Raw genomic sequence first — 19,403 nt, 5'->3', positions numbered from 1 at the left:
AACAGTAAAATTAAAATCCACAGTGGAGGCAGTAAGGAACAAAATGGATTCATCAGACACTCTAATAGCACATGTTGTAGACTATAAATGAAAATGTCTAAGTTTAGAGTAGAAGGTTGATAAAGTCAGGAATTCAAAGCCAGATTGCTTGCATTCAAATCCTGATTCAGGTGTACAACATAGTGATTCCTAATTTCTAAATGTTATACTCCATTTATAGTTATTAAAAAATATTGGCTATATAATTGGCCTATATAATATTGTACATCTGGGACTTCCCTGGTGGTCCAGTGGTTAAGACATGGGCTTTCACTGCCATGGACCTGGGTTCGATCCCTGGTCAGGGAACTAAGATCCCATAAGCTACATGGAATAGCAAAAAAAAAAAAAAATATATATATATATATATATATATACACATATACCTATATATAGTACATCAACTATACCTCAATTTTAAAAAAACACCCTGCTTCTAATATAATTCAATCCATTTTACTATTGAAACTCATTTGTACATAAGGGAAAGAAGGCAGGCAGAGAAAAACTGGTTTTCACTGTGTTAAGTGTCAGTGTGTTTTGATTTTTAAGAATCCATGGTCTATGAACAGAAACCCAAATGGGGATGGGGGGAAATCTCCATTTAGGGAATTAACTATAGCACTGGCTTCCATATTTGGTGGGGAGTGGAGCTTGAGGAGTGTAGGGGGGAAAAGAAATCTGTTTTTGCAACTTACCTCTCCTATTTAAAAAAAATCCTGATTCTGTCACTTCCTAACCATGTAACTTTGGGAAAATTACTCAGCCTCTCTGGCCTTATTCTTACTGTGATGCCGTTAAAGAACAAGACAGACAACATGCAATCCACATATAGATATTTTGGCATAGAAGCAGTAATCAAAGCTAAATTAGGAGAAAAAAAATGTTTTTCTTAGTTGAAAAAGGCCAAGTAGATTCAAAGAGCAAATCAATAAAAATAAAAGTCCAAATTACTTACATGTCACTAAAATTTTATAACCACAAATATAATCATCTTATTTCATAAAAGTATGCAGGTAACCCAAAGAGATGGGTATAGTTACTCACAAAGAAATAAAATTCAGACTGGCCTAATAATATAAGAAACTATAATCAACCATACATAAAATTAAAGAATTGTACATTAAAGCTAAGAGATACCTTTTTCCAAACATCAGATTAGCGGTTAAAAGTTTGGTGATTATAAATTGATACAAGAACCTTGGAAAATTGTTTGGCAGTATACAAATACTGAACATACACACACTGTGTGACCTAGCAATCTTAGTCTTACACAACAGTAATATGTGCACTATAGGGCAGGTGCAACAATTATCAGTCTTATTTGATATAGTCCAAACTATAAGTAACCCATGTGTCTGTCAAAAGGAAAACAGGCAAATAAATGGTTTTCAGAATGGAATATTATACAGCAATGAACACTCCACTATGCTCCTCATACAGAATGTTCATGGAAAGAAATCAAAGAGTATATACTGTTTTATTACATTTTATATAAAGCTCAAAATGGTAAAATGAAGCATCATGGAAAGACATGTATGTAGGAGCAAAGGAGGGTGTCTAAGAAGGACACAAGGATTCCTTTGGGGTACTGTAATATATTATTAATATACTGTTTATTGAGTGGATTTTAATTTGTGGGTGTGTTCTCTTAGTAAATATTTATCAATATGCATACTTACAATTTGTGCATTTTTCCACAGGCATGTTATACTTTAACAAAAAATATTTAAAGTTATTAATCTAGATATCATTTGTTTATGTATACTATGTTGATAAGGATATAGAAAACTATAAGCTATTCTATTATACCTTTGGGGAATTCAAATTTATACAATATTTAGAGGGTAAGTTGTTTGATTTATCAAAGGGCACCTGGTGTTTTATTCAGAAATCTTATTCTTAGAATTTATCCTGTATGTGTTACTGCATGAGTAGATAAATAAATAAATAAATAAGAGAAATTATTGCAGCACTGTTTGTAACAGCAAAACACTGGAAACAATATAAATATCAATCTAACTGGTCAAATAATTATGCACCACCAATACAATGGAATATAATTCAGTCATTTAAAACAACTCAGTAGATACATATGAATGGCGTGCATATGAAATGCATGTGAAAAGATATTCAAACAATATTGTTAAGTGAAAAACAAAGGTTAGTATGATCCCATTTCTACATAAAAGAAAAGGAATCTTCCCTCTCTCTCTCTCTCTCTCTCTCTCTCTCTCTCTCTCTCTATATATATATAGCTATTTTATGTATAAAATATTATATATATCTATTATATAATCTATAACATTTTATATATTTATATATACATTTTATATATAATTTATTATATAATATATGTCTTTATATAATGTCCCATACTGTATATAATCTATCTATCTATCTAGACAGAGAGCCACGTTCAGAAAATATCCGAAAATATAATCAAAATTTTACCAGTGATTTTTTTCTGAAATGAAATGTGGTGATGAGTAAAGCCACCTTTTTTCTTTTTATCCTTTTGTATTGTTTAAACTTCTTATAATGATGTGGTTTTTTTATATTTAAAAAATACTAATGAAAATGAAGACCCTTGCCAGCAAGCTGTAGTCTGACAGCACGAGTGAGGCTCGCCCCACAACCTACTTCAAGCCTCAACTTCCTGCTTCTTCATTTGCTTCTGCCAGGTGCTGATCTTGGCTTTTAACCATAACCTCAAGTCTAGGTCCAGTCAACACTTAGCACCTTCCTTTCTGTCATCCAGCAATTAACTCACTTCAACTCTTCACTCTACTTGGTCTTATCAGACTGACTATGACATTTACCTGTTTCTACCTGATAATTGACCTTCACTTTATTTCTTAATTTCAGATCTTCCTTCCAGATGTAATTTACTTTCACTGCCTGCTCTTTAGAAATAATAGTCATGACCTTGGTTTCAGTGTCTCATGCCCATCCTTGAGACCAGTAATCAGTATCAAATGATATTTAAGTCTTAGTAAACTTGGGTTCTATGCCCAAAGCATTGTATAAGTTCTTTTAGCCATTTTCTTATTTAATCTAATCCTAACAATCTTGGGAAGTAGGTGCTATTATCATTTCAGTATTATAAGTAAATAAATCGAGGCATATATTATATTTGTCTCATAAATTTTGGAGCTCAGATTTGACTTGAGGACTGTTTGACCCAGATGGAATCCATGTTTTTAACTACTACATTGGACTGTATGTAAGACTTTGCCCAACCCTTATTTTCATCTGCTTCATATTTTTATTTGTGTTATATCCTTATTTGCTTATAAATTTCTCAGAGGAACTACTAATATTTAGTCATTGTTCTTGGAACACTGAACATGCAAGTAAGGGGACAGTCCCTCACATTTGCTTTCCACTTTTGAGTTCTCACTAACTTCTTTCTATTTTATGAACTTGATTTTAAAATGTTTTAATGCAACAGCAATTTGCTGATGCTATTATAGTCAGGTCATACATCATCGTAAGACAACCACAGTTAAATCTCATCCCATAATAGCTAAGTGGTAAATGTAGTGATCTAGGAGTCAAAGACAACGGGTGCTAGCAACAAATAAAAAACAAAATATATTTGGATCTTGAAGGGAAGTTTTATGTTGAATCACCAACTCACCAGGAATTAGGATTTTCAAAAAAAAAAAAAAATCCATCATTCGCAAATTTTTCTACTAAAAGGTTCACCTATTCATATACACTTTTCTGATCAGAAATTTCATAGTGATTACAGCTTTCCAGATTGGTCAGCTCTGATCTTTTTTTTTTTTAATTTATTTATTTATTTTTGCCTGTGTTGGGTCTTCGTTTCTGTGTGAGGGCTTTCTCTAGTTGCGGCAAGCGGGGGCCACTCTTCATCGCGGTGCGCGGGCCTCTCACTATCGCAGCCTCTCTTGTTGCAGAGCACAGGCTCCAGACGTGCAGGCTCAGCAGTTGTGGCTCACGGGCCCAGTTGCTCCGCGGCATGTGGGATCTTCCCAGACCAGGGCTCGAACCCGTGTCCCCTGCATTCGCAGGCAGATTCTCAACCACTGCGCCACCAAGGAAGCCCTAGCTCTGATCATTTTTAAAGAGAGAAGAGGAGAGAGAGAGGGAGAGAAAGGGAAAGAGAAAGAAGGGCGAGAGTAGCATGTGCACAACACTGCCATTCCCCTGGAAATAATAAACCAAAAAAAATGTTGCCAATATGAGATGGTATTATATTGCATTGCATTTAAGAATGATTCATCAGCTTGCTAATTATATGAGACTGTGGATTCACTAACACAACCTCAAAAGTATGGTAATATTTTATTAATCCAGAGCTTTGCTAAAAGGGAAAAAATGCATTTGCCTGGAGAAACAGGCTTGGAGAAGCAGAATGCTCTTTGCCAATATGTGTCTTTCTAGTAGTACAAAGTATTGAAAAACAGGCCAATCCCGAAACAGAGAAGCTGTAAATTCAGGACTGAAGGCACTGGGGCATACTATTCTCTAAGCAGGTCACATGAGAATATGGGTTATTGCTCAGTGTATGCTGTTTAAAAGTGGAGATTTAACTAAAATTAAAAATATGTTTTAGATTTCTTGCACTTTGAACCAACCATTACAGAATTTTTTAAATTGTGTTTTGAATTCTCCGTTTTCCATGAACCATGGCTAAATCTTGCAGTCTAAATAATTTTTTAGAGTGGGAAAGTCTCATTCAAGGAAGCAAATAGAACAAAGATATCTGCCCCCTCCTCTCTGAGACCCCATCACAATGACATACAAAAGTGAATAAAGCCATAACAAAGAAGAGAAAGGAAGGGGGCTGTTAGTTAATGAGATTTTTTTTTAACGTCCAAGAGATAGTAAGTGGTTAGCAGCGTGCTAACCCCTGAAACAGTCAGAGGGCTAGCTGCATGGGGCGGTATCTCAGAGGAAGTGGGAGTCACGATCTTCTTAAAACCACTGGGCAAAAGTTAACAGATATGAAGGGAAGGTATGAAAAAGAGGACTAAAAATAGGGGAATTAGTTAAACATTTATCTACCATAGAACAGCTGTGCAAATGATTGTAGCCTATCTGTAAGCCCCTCCCTGACATCCGATACCACCACCAGCACCACAGAGAAAAAGGAAATAGTATATATTCTAAAATCATTCTGAAGGATTTGGTCAGTGATTTAATATCTCCAGCCATCCATGCTTTGAACGTCATACATCTAGAAATATCACTTTTTGTTTGTTGGCCAAAATGAATCTGCTCCATTGCCTATATGGACTTGGTTTCTCTATGACCCTGTTTCCCGTTTTATTGATAAGAACATTAAGAGTCACAGAGCAAACAGAGCACGCTAATCTCCAGCAATTTGTGAGATCCGATTTCATCCCCTTGCGTTGGGAGGAACGTCCTGTTTTATTCACTCTTAATAAATTTATTTATTTATTTATTTATTTGTTTGTTTGTTTGTGGCTCCGTTGGATCTTCGTTGCTGCGCATGGGCTTTCTCTAGTTGCAGTGAATGGGGGCTACTCTTCTTTGCGGTGGCTTCTCTTGGTTGTGGAGCACTGGCTCTAGGCACGCGGGCTTCAGTAGTTGTGGCACGTGGGCTCAGTAGTTGTGGCTCGCAGGCTCTAGAGCGCAGGCTCAGTGGTTGTGGCGCACAGGCTTAGTTGCTCTGTGGCATGTGGGGTCTTCCCGGACCAGGGCTTGAACTCATGTCCCCTGCATTGGCAGGCGGATTCTTAACCACCATGCCACCAGGGAAGTCCCTTATTCACTCTTTACGTTCAAACCTACTTTCAAATATGGAGATTATTCAACCGCCTTGGTAACTTAATCTTATATATAAAATTTCAAAATCATTACTACCATTTGTTTAACGTGATTAACATAGAATATCTTTAATCTGTTTTCTCTTGTGCAATCCTTTAGAAGCTTGCACAGGGAGTTAAAATGGAGGGTATTTAAATAGAAGGTGTCTTATTTTCTGTGTTCTGATCCTCTGACATCTGGGGACTTGCTGACATTAGGACTAACCACCTCCCCCCTCCTCCAAGGGTAAGCAAATTCCTAGAGAGAGTAAACAACTTGTCTGTTGAGCATGGTTTTTAAATGCAAACCCATCTGGAGCCTATACCTCCAACCACCTACTTTATCAGGCCTTACACTCAGGGTCACTAGCCACCTGCTCTAATCACCCCAAGGCCAGGTACCAGACAATTAGGGACAGCCCTTGTGCCCCAGAGCCTGCTAAGTTACTCAAAGTAGCCTATCCTAAACCTGCTTACCCTGCAACTCCCTCCCATTCCTTGCTGCTGAAACCATAATAAAGGTTCTTGCCCACAGTTTCCCATCTCTCTCTGCCTCCTGACCAACCCCGGGGCTTTCCTGTGTGGCCACCCATGGCAAGACAGCCACCTTCTCTTGCGATCTGTGAGTACAACAAATTATCTTTTCAATGGTAGTCATCTCCTGGTTTTTTGGCCTTATTCTCTATACCTAAATAATATTAAGCAGGTATATACTAGGATATTCATGAAAATTATTTGAGGTAGCAAAAATGTCCTAGCAATGTAAATGGCCCCTGGTAGAGGAATGTTGGAATTAATTATAATATGTCCATAGAATGAAATCCTAAGCAGCAGTTTAAACAAATGAGGCAGTTCTGTGTAAACTGACATGGGATTATCTCCAAGACACATCGTTAAGCGAGAAACTGAAACTGAAATATTTGCAAAACAGTAGATACACTACCATACACACTGTATGTTTAAAGTACATGAAATTACACTATACTTATAAATGTTCTTATACATGAATGCACATACAAGAAAAGACCCGTTCAGATGATGAATCAAATAGATTACAGTGGTTACTTCTGGGTAAATCAGGAAAGATTTTTACTTTATCAATAGTTTTGAAAAACATTTTTATACTGAGAATGAATTCATGTATTATTTGTTGTATTCAAAATAAATACAATTTATTTTAAAAATGTTTTTAATTGATAACTAATTTAAACTTTTCACCAGCATTATGATCAACCTACCCTTCAAAATTCAAGGTGTCTGAAGTCCACCATGTCTAGGGCCAACTAGAGACTAGAAGTAAGATTAGGCTTAACTCATCATCTTAACTGTAAACTCATGTTCACTTTAGCGCTATAGAAATGGAAGCATCTCTTTCTTAATTAAGTCAGTAAAGCAAAATCAGAATCACAGCTTGGCAGAGAAATACATTGAAGTCTTGAGCAACACAGCACAGTACTGAGCTATATGCAAAGTGTGGCCACTAACTTCTAGTAAACACGGTTTTCTTTTTCTTTTTTTTTCTTCTTCTTCTTCTTTTTCTTTTTTAAATCTGGAAAGGACCTATGAATGTCCTATTAGCCGAGAATTAGTTTTGAATTCAAAGATCCTTTCCTTAAAAAAACATAAAAGAAACATACTAATAGATATTTACGGGCAATTCTTCTTTGTAGAATTCATTCTTCCCCACTGTTGGGTAAAATATAAAACAAATTAAAATATTTGCCAGGAGAGTCAGCTACAACTTACATCAGAGATTTCCTTGTTCTCTGAATTCATACAAGTTACTATGCACATGATTCACACATTTTTCAGGCCATTACAGAGCATTTCTATGCAAAAGGTGAATGTTCACTAAATATTTAAGTTAATGAGTTTCAAATTATACAAATGGGGAAAACTTCATCATACTGAAGTTGACATTGTAAGGAATGACTCTCATAGATCTCACAAATCTATTATGTGCCTTAACTTAGGCAAATTAATAAACCTCAGTGCCTTGGATTTCTTCCATATATTTGTCAGAGCAAACATTAAAAGATTAGATCAATATAAAATGAAAGATTAAAATAACACCAATTACATCACTAGACAAAGCAGAAACAAAGAACCTGTACAGCATGTAAATTGTCAGAATTATCTGCAGGCATTTTGGTGATCAAATTGAGATGCGTGCCTTCTGAAAATGTCCCCAGATCCCCTAGATTTCATATTCTACAAACTTCAGTTATCCAATCGCCCCCAAGGAACCCCATTCTGGACAGCAGAAACCATATGCTTTGCAATCCAGTTACTCCCGGTACCCTTAGAACTCAAAAATAATTAAAACCACAAATTGGACACATGGCTCAAATATAGATGATGCTGAGCTTTTAAAGACATGTGAATTTTAAGAATAATACTTGAGAGAGTTATATTTTGGTAGAGATGAGTCATTTTAAAAAGCTCTATGGAGGCAGAGTCAAGATGGCAGTGTGGGAAGATGTGGAATTAGCATCTCCCCACAACTAGGGCACCTGCCGGCTGCTGATGGGGGACTCTGATGCCCAAGGAGAGGGGAGGAACCCCAAAGCGAACTGGTATGACGTAGGAGGACTGAGGGGTGAGGAGAAGAGGCCAGACAGGATCGGTGCCCCTGAGGCTGGGGAGATCAGGAGAGGCAGGCGGGAGGGACTTTCCAGGAAAAGCGGGAGAGGAGCAGAGGGCGATCACCTGGTCCACTCGGGCCGGGAGGCCTGCTGAGCTCCCAGGCCGGTTCCCCCCATCCAAAGCCCCATCCAGGCCACTTGGGTCCTGGTGGCAGGGGAGGGAGGCTGGGGAAATCAGGAGAGGTAGGTGGGAGGAGCCATCCAGGAGGAACGGGAGAGGAACAGAGGGCAATTGCCCACCCACTGGGGCACGGGGAGCCTGCTGAGATCCCAGGCCAGTCCCCTGCCCTCCAAAGCCCCCTCCAGGCCACATGGGTCCTTGGGGGCATAGGAGGGAGGCTGGGGAGATCAGGAGAGGCAGACGGGAGGGGCCCTCCCAGACAGGAGTAGCAGGAGAGGAGAGGAGGGCATTTGCCCTGCCCACTTGAGTCCAGGAACCCTGCTGGGCTCCCAGGTGAGGTGCCCTGCCCTCTGAGACCAGGGGTGGGGGGCGCGCCGGGGCCCCTTCCATTCCTTGACCCTAAGCCCTACCCCCCACAGCCCCCAGGGCCTTTTCCAGCCCTGTGGGTCCTGAGCATTGGCCCCGCCCACCACCCAAACATCGCCCTTGCTTAGGCCCCATCCTCCACAGCCAAGGCCTTTTCCCCTGCTTTTTTGTTTTTTTCTTTTCCCTCCTCTTTTTAACTATTGTGGTACTGATGTACCTTCTGGTTGTTGATTCATCGGTATATTTATTTTTATATTCTTCCTAACATATCTGTTAGTTTCCTGGTCTAATTTTATTTTTTACTTTGTTATTGATGTGTGTGTGTTTCCTTTTTTTTTTGCCACCCCCAGGTGGCTTGTGGGATCTTGGTTCATGAGCCCCGGGTCAGGCCGAAGCTCTTGCGGTGGGAGCTCCCAGTCTGAACCATTAGACTAACAGAGAACCACAGACCCCAGCAAATATTCATCAGAGTGAGGTCTCATGGAGTTCCTCATCTCAGCACCAAGACCCAACTCTACCCAACAGCCTACAAACCCCAGTGTTAGAAGCCTCAGGCCAAACAACCAGTAAGACAGGAACACAATCCCACTCATTTAAAAAAAAAAAAAAATGAGATGGCAAAAAAATATGTCACAGATGAAGGAGCAAGATAAAAACCTACAAGACCAAATAAATGAAGAGGAACTAGGCAATCTACCTGAAAAAGAATTCAGAGTAATGATAGTAAAGATGATCCAGAATCTCGGAAATAGAATGGAGGCATGGATTGAGAAAATACAAGCAATGTTTAACAAAGAACTAGAAGAACTAAAGAACAAACAAACAGAGATGAACAACACAATAACTGAAATGAAAAATACACTAGAAGGAATCAATAACAGAATAACTGAGGCAGAAGAACGAATAAGTGAGCTGGAAGACAAAATGGTGGAAATAACTGCCAAGGACCAGAATAAAGAAAAAAGAATGAAAAGAATTGAAGACAATCTCAGAGACCTCTGGGACAACATTAAACGCACCAACATTCGAATTATAGGGGTCCCAGAAGAAGAAGAGAAAAAGAAAGGGTCTGAGAAAATACTTGAAGAGATTATAGTTGAAAACTTCCCTAACATGGAAAAGGAAATAGTCACCCAAGTCCAGGAAGCTCAGAGAGTCCCATACATAATAAACCCTAGGAAGAACACACCAAAACACATATTAACCCAACAAACAAAAATTAAATTCAAAGAAAAAATATTAAAAGTAGCAAGGGAAAAAAAATAACATACAACAGAATCCCCATAAGGTTATCAGCTGATTTTTCAGGGGAAACTCTGCAGGCCAGAAGGGAGTGGCAGGATATACTTAAAGTGATGAAAGAGAAAAACCTACAACCAAGATTACTCTACCCAGCAAGGATCTCATTCAGATTAGATGGACAAGTCAAAAGCTTTTCAGACAAGCAAAAGCTAAGAGAATTCAGCACCACCAAACCAGCTTTACAACAAATGCTAAAGAAACGTCTCTAAGTGGGAAATACAAGAGAAGAAGAAGACCCACAAAAACAAACCCAAAACAATTAAGAAAATGGTAATAGGAACATACATATCAATAATAACCTTGAATGTAAATGGATTAAATGCCCCAACCAAAAGACACAGACTGGCTGAATGGATACAAAAACAAGACCCATATATATGGTGTCTAAAAAGGACCCACTTCAGACTTAGGGACACATACAGACTGAAAGTGAAGGGATGGAAAAAGATACTCCATGCAAATGGAAATCAAAAGAAAGCTGGAGTAGCAATACTCATATCAGATAAAATAGACTTTAAAATAAAGACTGTTACAAGAGATAAGGAAGGACACTACATAATGATCAAGAGATCAATCCAAGAAAAAGATATAATAATTATAAATATTTATGCACCCAACATAGGAGCACCTCAATACATAAGGCAAATGCTAACAACCATGAAAGGAGAAATCGACAGTAGCACAATAATAGTAGGGGACTTTTAACACCCCACTTACACCAATGGACAGATATCCAAACAGAAAATGAATAAGGAAACGCAAGCTTTAAATGACACAATAGACCAGATAGATCTAATTGATATTTATAGAACATTCCACTGAAAGGTGGCAGAATACACTTTCTTCTCAAGTGCACGTGGAACATTCTCCAGGATAGATCACATCTTGTGTAACAAGTCAAGCCTTGGAAAATTTAAGAAAATTGAAATTGTATAAAACATCTTTTCTGACCACAACGCTATGAGATTGGAAATCAATTACAGGAAAAAAAAAACTGTAAAAAACACAAATATATGGAGGCTAAACAGTGTGCTACTAAATAACCAAGAGATCACTGAAGAAATCAAAGAAGAAATTTTAAAAAAACATAGAAACAAATGACAATGAAAACACAATGACCCAAAACCCATGGGACGCCGCAAAAGCAGTTCTAAGAGGGAAGTTTATAGCAATACAATCTCACCTCAAGAAACAAGAAAAATCTCAAATAAACAATCTAACCCTACACTTAAAACAACTAGAGAAAGAAGAACAAAGAAAATCCAAAGCCAGTAGAAGGAAAGAAATCATAAAGATCAGAGCAGAAATAAATGAAATAGAAATGAAGAAAACAATAGCAAAGATCAATAAAACTAAAAGCTGGTTCTTTGAGAAGATAAACAAAATTGATAAATCCTTAGCCAGACTCATCAAGAAAAAAAGGGAGAGGACAAAAATCAGTAAAATTAGAAATGAAAAAGGAGAAATCACAACCGACACTGCAGAAATACAAAGGATTATAAAAGACTACTACAAACAACTATATGCCAATAGAATGGACAACCGTGAAGAAATGGACAAATTCCTGGAAAGGTACAATTTTCCAGGACTGAGCCAGGAAGAATTAGAAAATATAAACAGACCTATCACAAGCACTGAAAGTGAAACCGTAATTAAAAATCTTTCAACAAACAGAAGTCCAGGACCAGATGACTTCACAGGTGAATTCTATCAAACATTTAGAGAAGAGCTAACACCAATCCTTCTCCAACTCTTCCAAAAAATTGCAGAGGGAGGAACACTCCCAAATTCATTCTACAAAGCCACCATCACCTGATACCAAAACCAGAAAAAGATATCACAAAAAAAGAAAATTATAGACCAATATCACTGATGAACCTAGATGCAAAAATCCTGAACAAAATACTAGCAAACAGAATCCAACAACATATTAAAAGGATCATACACCATGATCAAGTGGGATTTATTCCAGGGATGAAAGGATTCTTCAATATACGCAAATCAATTGATGTGATACACCACATTAACAAATTAAGGAATAAAAACCATATGGTCATCTCAATAGATGCAGAAAAAGCTTTTGACAAAATTCAACACCCATTTATGATTTAAAAAACTCTCCAGAAAATGGGCATAGAGGGAACCTCCCTCAACATAATAAAGGCCATATATGACAAACACACAGCAAGCATCATATTCAATGGTGAAAAACTGAAAGCATTTCCACTAAATCAGGAACAAGACAAGGATGTCCACTCTTGCCACTCTTATTCAACATAGCTTTGGAACTCCTAGCCACAGCAATCAGAGAAGAAAAAGAAATAAAAGGAATACAAATTGGAAAAGAAGAAGTAAAACTGTCACTGTTTGCCTAAAGATGCCACCAGAAAACTACTAGAACTAATCAATGAATTTGGTAAGGTTGCAGGATACAAAATTAATGCACAAAAATCTCTGGCATTCATATGCACCAACAATGAAAGATCAGAAAGAAAAATTAAGGAAACACTCCCATTTACCACTGCAACAAAAAGGATAAAATACCTAGGTATAAACCTACCTAAAGAGGTGAGAGACTTGTACTCAGAAAAGTATAAAATATTGATGAAAGAAATGAAAGATGACATAAACAGATGGAGAAATATACTATGTTCTTGGACTGGAAGAATCAATATTGTGAAAATGACTATACTACCCTAAGCAATCTACAGATTCAATGCAATCCCTATCAAACTACCAATGGCATTCTTCACAGAATTAGAACAAAAAATTTTGCAATTCGTATGGAAACACAAAAGACCCCGAATAGCCAAAGCAATCTTGAGTAAGAAAAATGGAGTTGGAGGAATCAGGCTCCCTGACTTCAAACTATACCACAAAGCTGCAGTAATCAAGACAGTATGGTACTGGCACAAAACCAGAAATATAGATCAGCGGAAAAGGATAGAATGCCCAGAGATAAACCCATGCACGTATGGGCACCTAATTTATGACAAAGGAGGCAAGAACATACAGTGGAGAACAGACAGCCTCTTCAATAAGTGGTGCTGGGAAAACTGGATGGCTACATGTAAAAGAATGAAATTAGAACACTCCCTAACACTATACACAAAAATAAACTCCAATTGGATTAAAGACTTATATCTAAGACCAGACACTATAAAACTCTTAGAGGAAAACATAGGAAAAACACTCTTTGACATAAACCACAGAAAGATCTTTTTTCACCCACCTCCTACAGTAATGGAAATAAAAACAAAAATAAACAAATGGGACGTAATTAAACTTAAAAGCTTTTGCACAGCAAAGGAAACCATAAACAAGACAAAAAGGCAGCCCTCAGAATGAGAGAAAATATTTGCAAATGAAACAACAGACAAAGGATTAATCTCCAAGATATACAAACAGCTCATGGAGCTCTATATCAAAAAAACAAATAATCCAGTTAAAAAATGGACAAAAGACCTAAATAGACATTTCACCAAGGAAGACTTACAGATGGCCAAGAGGCACATGAAAAGATGCTCGACATCACTAACTATTAGAGAAATGCAAATCAAAACTACAATGAGGTATCACCCCATGCCGGTCAGAATGGCCATTATCAAATCTAGAAACAATAAATGCTGGAGAGGGTGTGGAGAAAAGGGAACCTTCCTGCACTGTTGGTGGGAATGTAAATTGATACAACCACCATGGAAAACAGGATGGAGGTTCCTTAAAAAACTAAAAACAGAACTACCATATGACCCAGCAATCCCACTAGGCATATAGCCTGAGAAAACCATAATTCAAAAAGAGATGTACTACAATGTTCATTGCAGCACTATTTACAATAGCCAGGACATGGAACCAACCTAAATGTCCATCGACAGATGAATGGATAAAGAAGATGTGGCACATATATACAATGGAATAGTACTCAGCCATAAAAAGAAACAAAATTGAGTTATTTGTAGTGAAGTGGATGGACCTAGAGTCTGTCCTACAGAGTGAAGTAAGTCAGAAAGAGAAAAACAAACACTGTATGCTAACGCATATATATGGAATCTAAAAAAAAAAAAAAAAATGGTACTGATGAACCTAGTTGCAGGGCAGGAATAAAGAGGCAGATATAGAGAATGGACTTGAGGACATGGGGTGGGAGGGAGAAGCTGGGGCAAAGTGAGAGTAGCATCGACATATATACACTACCGAAAGTAAAATAGTTGGCTGGTGGGAAGCAGCAGCATAGCACAGGGAGATCTGCTCTGTGCTTTGCGCTGACCTAGAGGGGTGGGATAGGGAGGGTGGGAGGGAGGCTCAAGAGGGAGGGGATATGGGGACATGTGTATGCATATGGCTGATTCACTTTGTTGTGCAACAGAAACTAGCAAGGTATTTTGAAGCAATTATACTCCAATAAAGATCTATTAAAAATTTAAAAAAATAAAAAGCTCTATGATACTCCTTCTGAACCCATTTCTCCATCCAATATCTAGGGGGGAAAAAACAGAAGGGAATAATTCAACCAGGAGTTGAAAACTGACCTCTGAAAGATAAAGATGAAAAAAAAAAAAAAAACTGACCTCTAACTCTCAGATGGGGTTGGATTCATGATGATTAGAAAAGGAAGGGGAGAGGTAGGGAAACACAAAGGAGAGGGAAAGTCCTGGTTACTAGTGACGGATAAAGAACATCTCTGAAATTATCAACTGCATGAGTGGTTGCATCTGTCCTGTCCATCACTATATTTTCAGTGCCTGGCATATTGTGGGTATTTCAATAAATGTCAGTTGAATAGATAGATAGATAGATAGATAGATAGATAGATAGATAGATAGATAGATAGATAGATAGATAGATAGATAAAATCAGGTGGAGAATACCTAGAATGTTCTTCTGAGATATCATGCCCTTTTATATATCATGGAGAAAGTGGTCTAAATTCTAGACCATTCTAACTATATATTCTATACTATAGTAACTGGATATAAACTATGTCTGTGTTAGAAGAATATAAGGCACAGAAAATGTTTTAAGATGAGAGAATTTTAAATGAGGCCACGATGAGGGGGTGATGTTGCCTGATACTTACACCTTAGATTGTGGAGGTGGATTGAAATTGACAGGTCAGCATAAGAGGATGTGTGCACCTCAGGCCATACCTAGAGGTACCACAGCATTTCATAACACCCTCCCAGGCATTATCTTTTGTACAAGGAGCGTCAGAACAACATATGGAAAGATTAGATTGTTGCTTAGAGTGCTGTTTGCCAAAATGGTGTCTAAATTTGGTTTGACTGTCACTTTGTTGGTTTACCTCAACAGATTGTGTAAGTATATGCAGGACACATATAGGGCCTCTCCTCATCTGTAAAAGAAAAAAGAAACTGTGATGAGATTTTTTACTGCCTCTGTATTTCTACAAGGAATTTAATCAAATATATCCATAGTCTCCTTAATTATGCTCTTCTGTTAGCTCATTTCTCTCCTTTAAACCATGGCTTAAAAGTACTATAAAGCACTACGCAAGTAAATTTAAGGTGTAATTATACCTAAAGCTGGCTGTTAGACCAGCTCCAACCTGGTTTCTGTAATACTTTGGTATATATGATATATGACATATATATGGAATATATATATATATATTTGGAATATTTCTATATACATACATATTTGGAAAATATATATTCAGAATATATATACATTTAGAATATATGTGTATATTTGGAATGTATATATTTGAAATAAATTGGAAGCAAGAAATTACACAATAGGGAAAGATGTTTCAACTTATGTTTGTCTATTTTAATAGAATCTTATTACAGTCCTACATAGGATTAACAAAATGTTTTTGTACATTTATACATTTAAAAAAAAATCACCAGAGGTGTTCAAACATAGGCTTACTTGAAATGTGGTATGGAAATTCTAAAGTGTGGATGATCAACAGATGTAGATATCTTTAAATCGTTCATTTACTCATTTTTTAATTTCTAAGAACTATTTATTGAGTGCCTACTGCATATGCCAAAGTTGTTGGCACTGGTGATATAGTAGTAAACAGAACAGACGTTCTTTCTCTCATGGTGTGGACAAGATAGAAGTAAATTAGTGAAAATAAAATTAGTAAAAGAAATAAAAAATAAATTAGTAAAATATGGAGTATATTAAACAAACTGTGTATTGCAAAAGATAATAACTAAATCAGTAAAGGAGATCCCTAACAATATCTTGCAATCCCAAGTTTCTGATTCTTTAATTTTGGATATGTAAGTATTTATCTACACAAATCAGTTGTTTTTAGAACATTTTGCACACTGTACATCTTGTTTATTCACACATTACCATTCAAGAAGCACTGATCAAACTTTCACCACCGCTAACAGGAATAATGCTCTACTTTCCATGAGGTCAGTTAGTATATAGATTGTTTATTAAAATGCAAGTAAATATTATCAGTAATTAATGAATGCCAGGAAGCATTATAAACTTTCATAATAATTCTATGGCATTTTGACACTATAAAAAATAAAATTTAATGTATGAAAATAGTAATCCCTATTGGTCATCATACCATAGAACAAAAAACACTAGACACAAAAGAGTAAAAAAATTTTTTTTAGAAAATAAAAAATTAAACTAACTTGGTGGGGACTTCCCTGGCGATCCAGTGGTTAAGACTCCACCCTTCCACTCCAGGGGACATGCATTCGATCCCTGATCGGGGAATTAAAATCCCGCATGCGGCACGGCAGGCAGAAAACAAAAAAACAGAAAAAAACTTACTTGGTAGTGTGAGTTAACTTTGTAAAGGAAAAAGGGGAAAAAATAGTAGAATTATAGAATCAGCCAAATATTAAGTTCAACTTAAAACTCACCTTCCTTTTTCTTTATAACCTTTATTTTCCTTGGATAGGGAAAGTAACAGAATTGGAGAATTTAAAGTTTGAGAGCAGCTTAACAATCCTTTTTTATGAAAGAATTGTACTTATTACAAGATTTTCTTTCATCAGTCTCCTTAATTCTGGTAATTCAGCTCACTGAATATATAGCATAGAAGTTATGAATGATATAAATATTCTTTTGTTATTTATTTTTCATTGTTCATAAAGAATATTATTTCATGCATGTATAATATGGCAGAATGGATTTTTCCTCTCCACCATCCCAATGTTACACTTCTGAGTCTGAGGAAATAGAACAGCATTTTTAAAAAACTTTTAATTTTGGACTAATTTTAGATTTCAGAATAGTTGCGAAGATAGTACAGAATGTGTCTGTATGCCCTTCATCCAGCTTCCCTTTTTGTTTACATCTTACATAAGCATAGTACAATGATCAAAACTAAGAAATTCACGTTGGTATAATGCTCCTAACTAAACTACAGACTTTATTCAGATTTCGCTAGTTGCTTCACTAGTGTTCATTTTCTGTTCCAGGATCTAATGCAAGGTCACACGTTGCATTTAATTGTCCTTTCTTGGCCTCCTCTAATCTGTGAGAGTTCCTCAGGCTCTCCCTACCTTTCATGATCTAGATTCTTTAGAGGAATATGGGTCTGGTATTTTACAGACAGCCCCTCATTTTGTATTCATCTTATATTTTCTTATGATTAGACTGGAGGTCCCAGGTATTTGGAAAGAATACCGCAGAGGTGAAGTGCTCTTCTGCTTGCATCACGCTGGGGGGACCTGATAGCGCTGTGTCTTGCTACTGGTGATGTTAACCTGATCATTTGGTTAAGGTGGTGTCTGCCAGGTTTATCCTCTGTAGCGCTGCTACTTTTTGTTTTCCATGCTTGAACGGAGTCTTTTTACTGTGAGTCAATATTTAGACAAAGATACTTGTCTAGCCCCAGCATATTAGCAAGGGGTATCTTTGTGTTGAAAAAGTATGACAGAGTCTCAGACCCTCCATCTGAAGGCAACAGGCAGCGAGTGTCCGGGGTGCCCTGCCCTGATCCCCTTTACTGCCCAGTGCTCCCCAATACCCACTTGTTGTGAGTATTGGCTGCCAGCACCCAGAGCTGACCCTTCTCCCGATAACTGCTCTCAGCAGTGACTTTCTGACATGAGGGGACAAGCGGCCAGCCTCCCAGCCTCAGGGAGGACCCTCTGTGGAGCAATTGGTGCTCCAGAGCTTTCTCTGTGGGGTCTGACTGAGCTAGTCTCCATGTAAGACCACGTTCTTGCTTAGCTTAATTCCCTGCCCTCCCCTGCTTCCCTCACCCACCCCACCCCCAGGAGAATAAACATTTTGAAAACATTCCCATTTCAGACCTGACTTCTAAAGAATCTGACCTAAGGTAGTACATCACTTTGGGTTTTTTTTCTCTTTATAGTCCCTCCCCACCTCCACATGCAGGTTCCAAGACCCTTCCTTCCCCCATCCCCCTCCCCATCCAACAACAGAATCTAAAAGCAGAAAATGACTGTCCACTCACAGAGATCAGACACAAGAAGGGACAAGTAGGGGCCAGTGAGGGAGTTAAAAAGACAGAGGGCTCTGATGGGCCTGAGAAAGAAGATTCAGAGGGGGATGCCCCCTGCCATCTGTATCTTGTGCTCTCATGGATGAAAACCTTAAATCTTGGGTGGAACTTGGAGACCAAGTATTCATTCCCCAAACCCCATTATCTGATAAAAGTCAATATTGGCTGGATTGCGTTCCTTGAACTTGAGGTAAAAGATTGATAAAAACACATTCTCTGGGCTTCTGTATATAAGACTTACTAGCTGACAGAACTTTTGGTGGCGAAATTCTGAAGGCTGCAACTATGTAAGGAAGGGGCTGAGGATAAACTAGTAAAATAGATTAACTAGAAACAACCTAACAGTAAGAATAAATCCAGAAGACAGTAACATCACCAAACCAGAATAGTTTCCAAAAGAAGAGAATGAACAGTAGTGTCAAATACGAACTCATTTTGAGTTTGCTCAGTGAAAGCAAGTTTGATGAGTAGTTACAAAGCGGGTTCTACAAATGAAGGATATTTGTTCATGAAATTAAGTAATGAGCTGGTGATATGTAGCTAGTTTGAGGAATAGGCAGGATTAGATTTTCTTTTTAGAAGAGGGAAGGTTTGACCAGGGGCAAAGGGCAGTTGCCAAGGGAAGGGTAAAACTAGCTATGAGTAAAGAAAAA

General features: G+C 37.6%; 1 protein-coding gene across 7 annotated transcripts in view; it reads right to left on the bottom strand.

Annotated features, from left to right (window-relative positions):
• Positions 1-19,403, bottom strand: part of LOC309608607 (uncharacterized protein) — a 74,425-nt gene that overhangs the window by 10,235 nt on the left and 44,787 nt on the right. For 4 of the 7 annotated variants that reach the window (XR_014233001.1, XR_014233002.1, XM_082348906.1 and 1 more), the window contains 2 exons: positions 16,904-16,976; positions 15,577-15,627 (listed from right to left, as the gene is read on the bottom strand). The exons of the other annotated variants lie outside the window; for them this stretch is intronic. The gene's annotated coding sequence lies outside the window, so the exon portion shown is untranslated. The remainder of the gene's footprint in view (positions 1-15,576; positions 15,628-16,903; positions 16,977-19,403) is intronic. 7 annotated transcript variants of the gene reach the window in all.

Source organism: Balaenoptera borealis (assembly GCF_965194805.1).
Source record: "Balaenoptera borealis genome assembly, chromosome: 13".
NCBI classification, from domain to species: Eukaryota; Metazoa; Chordata; class Mammalia; order Artiodactyla; family Balaenopteridae; genus Balaenoptera; species Balaenoptera borealis.
The sequence above is the reverse complement of the archived record's forward strand: the minus strand, read 5'-3'. Positions and strand labels throughout refer to the sequence as shown.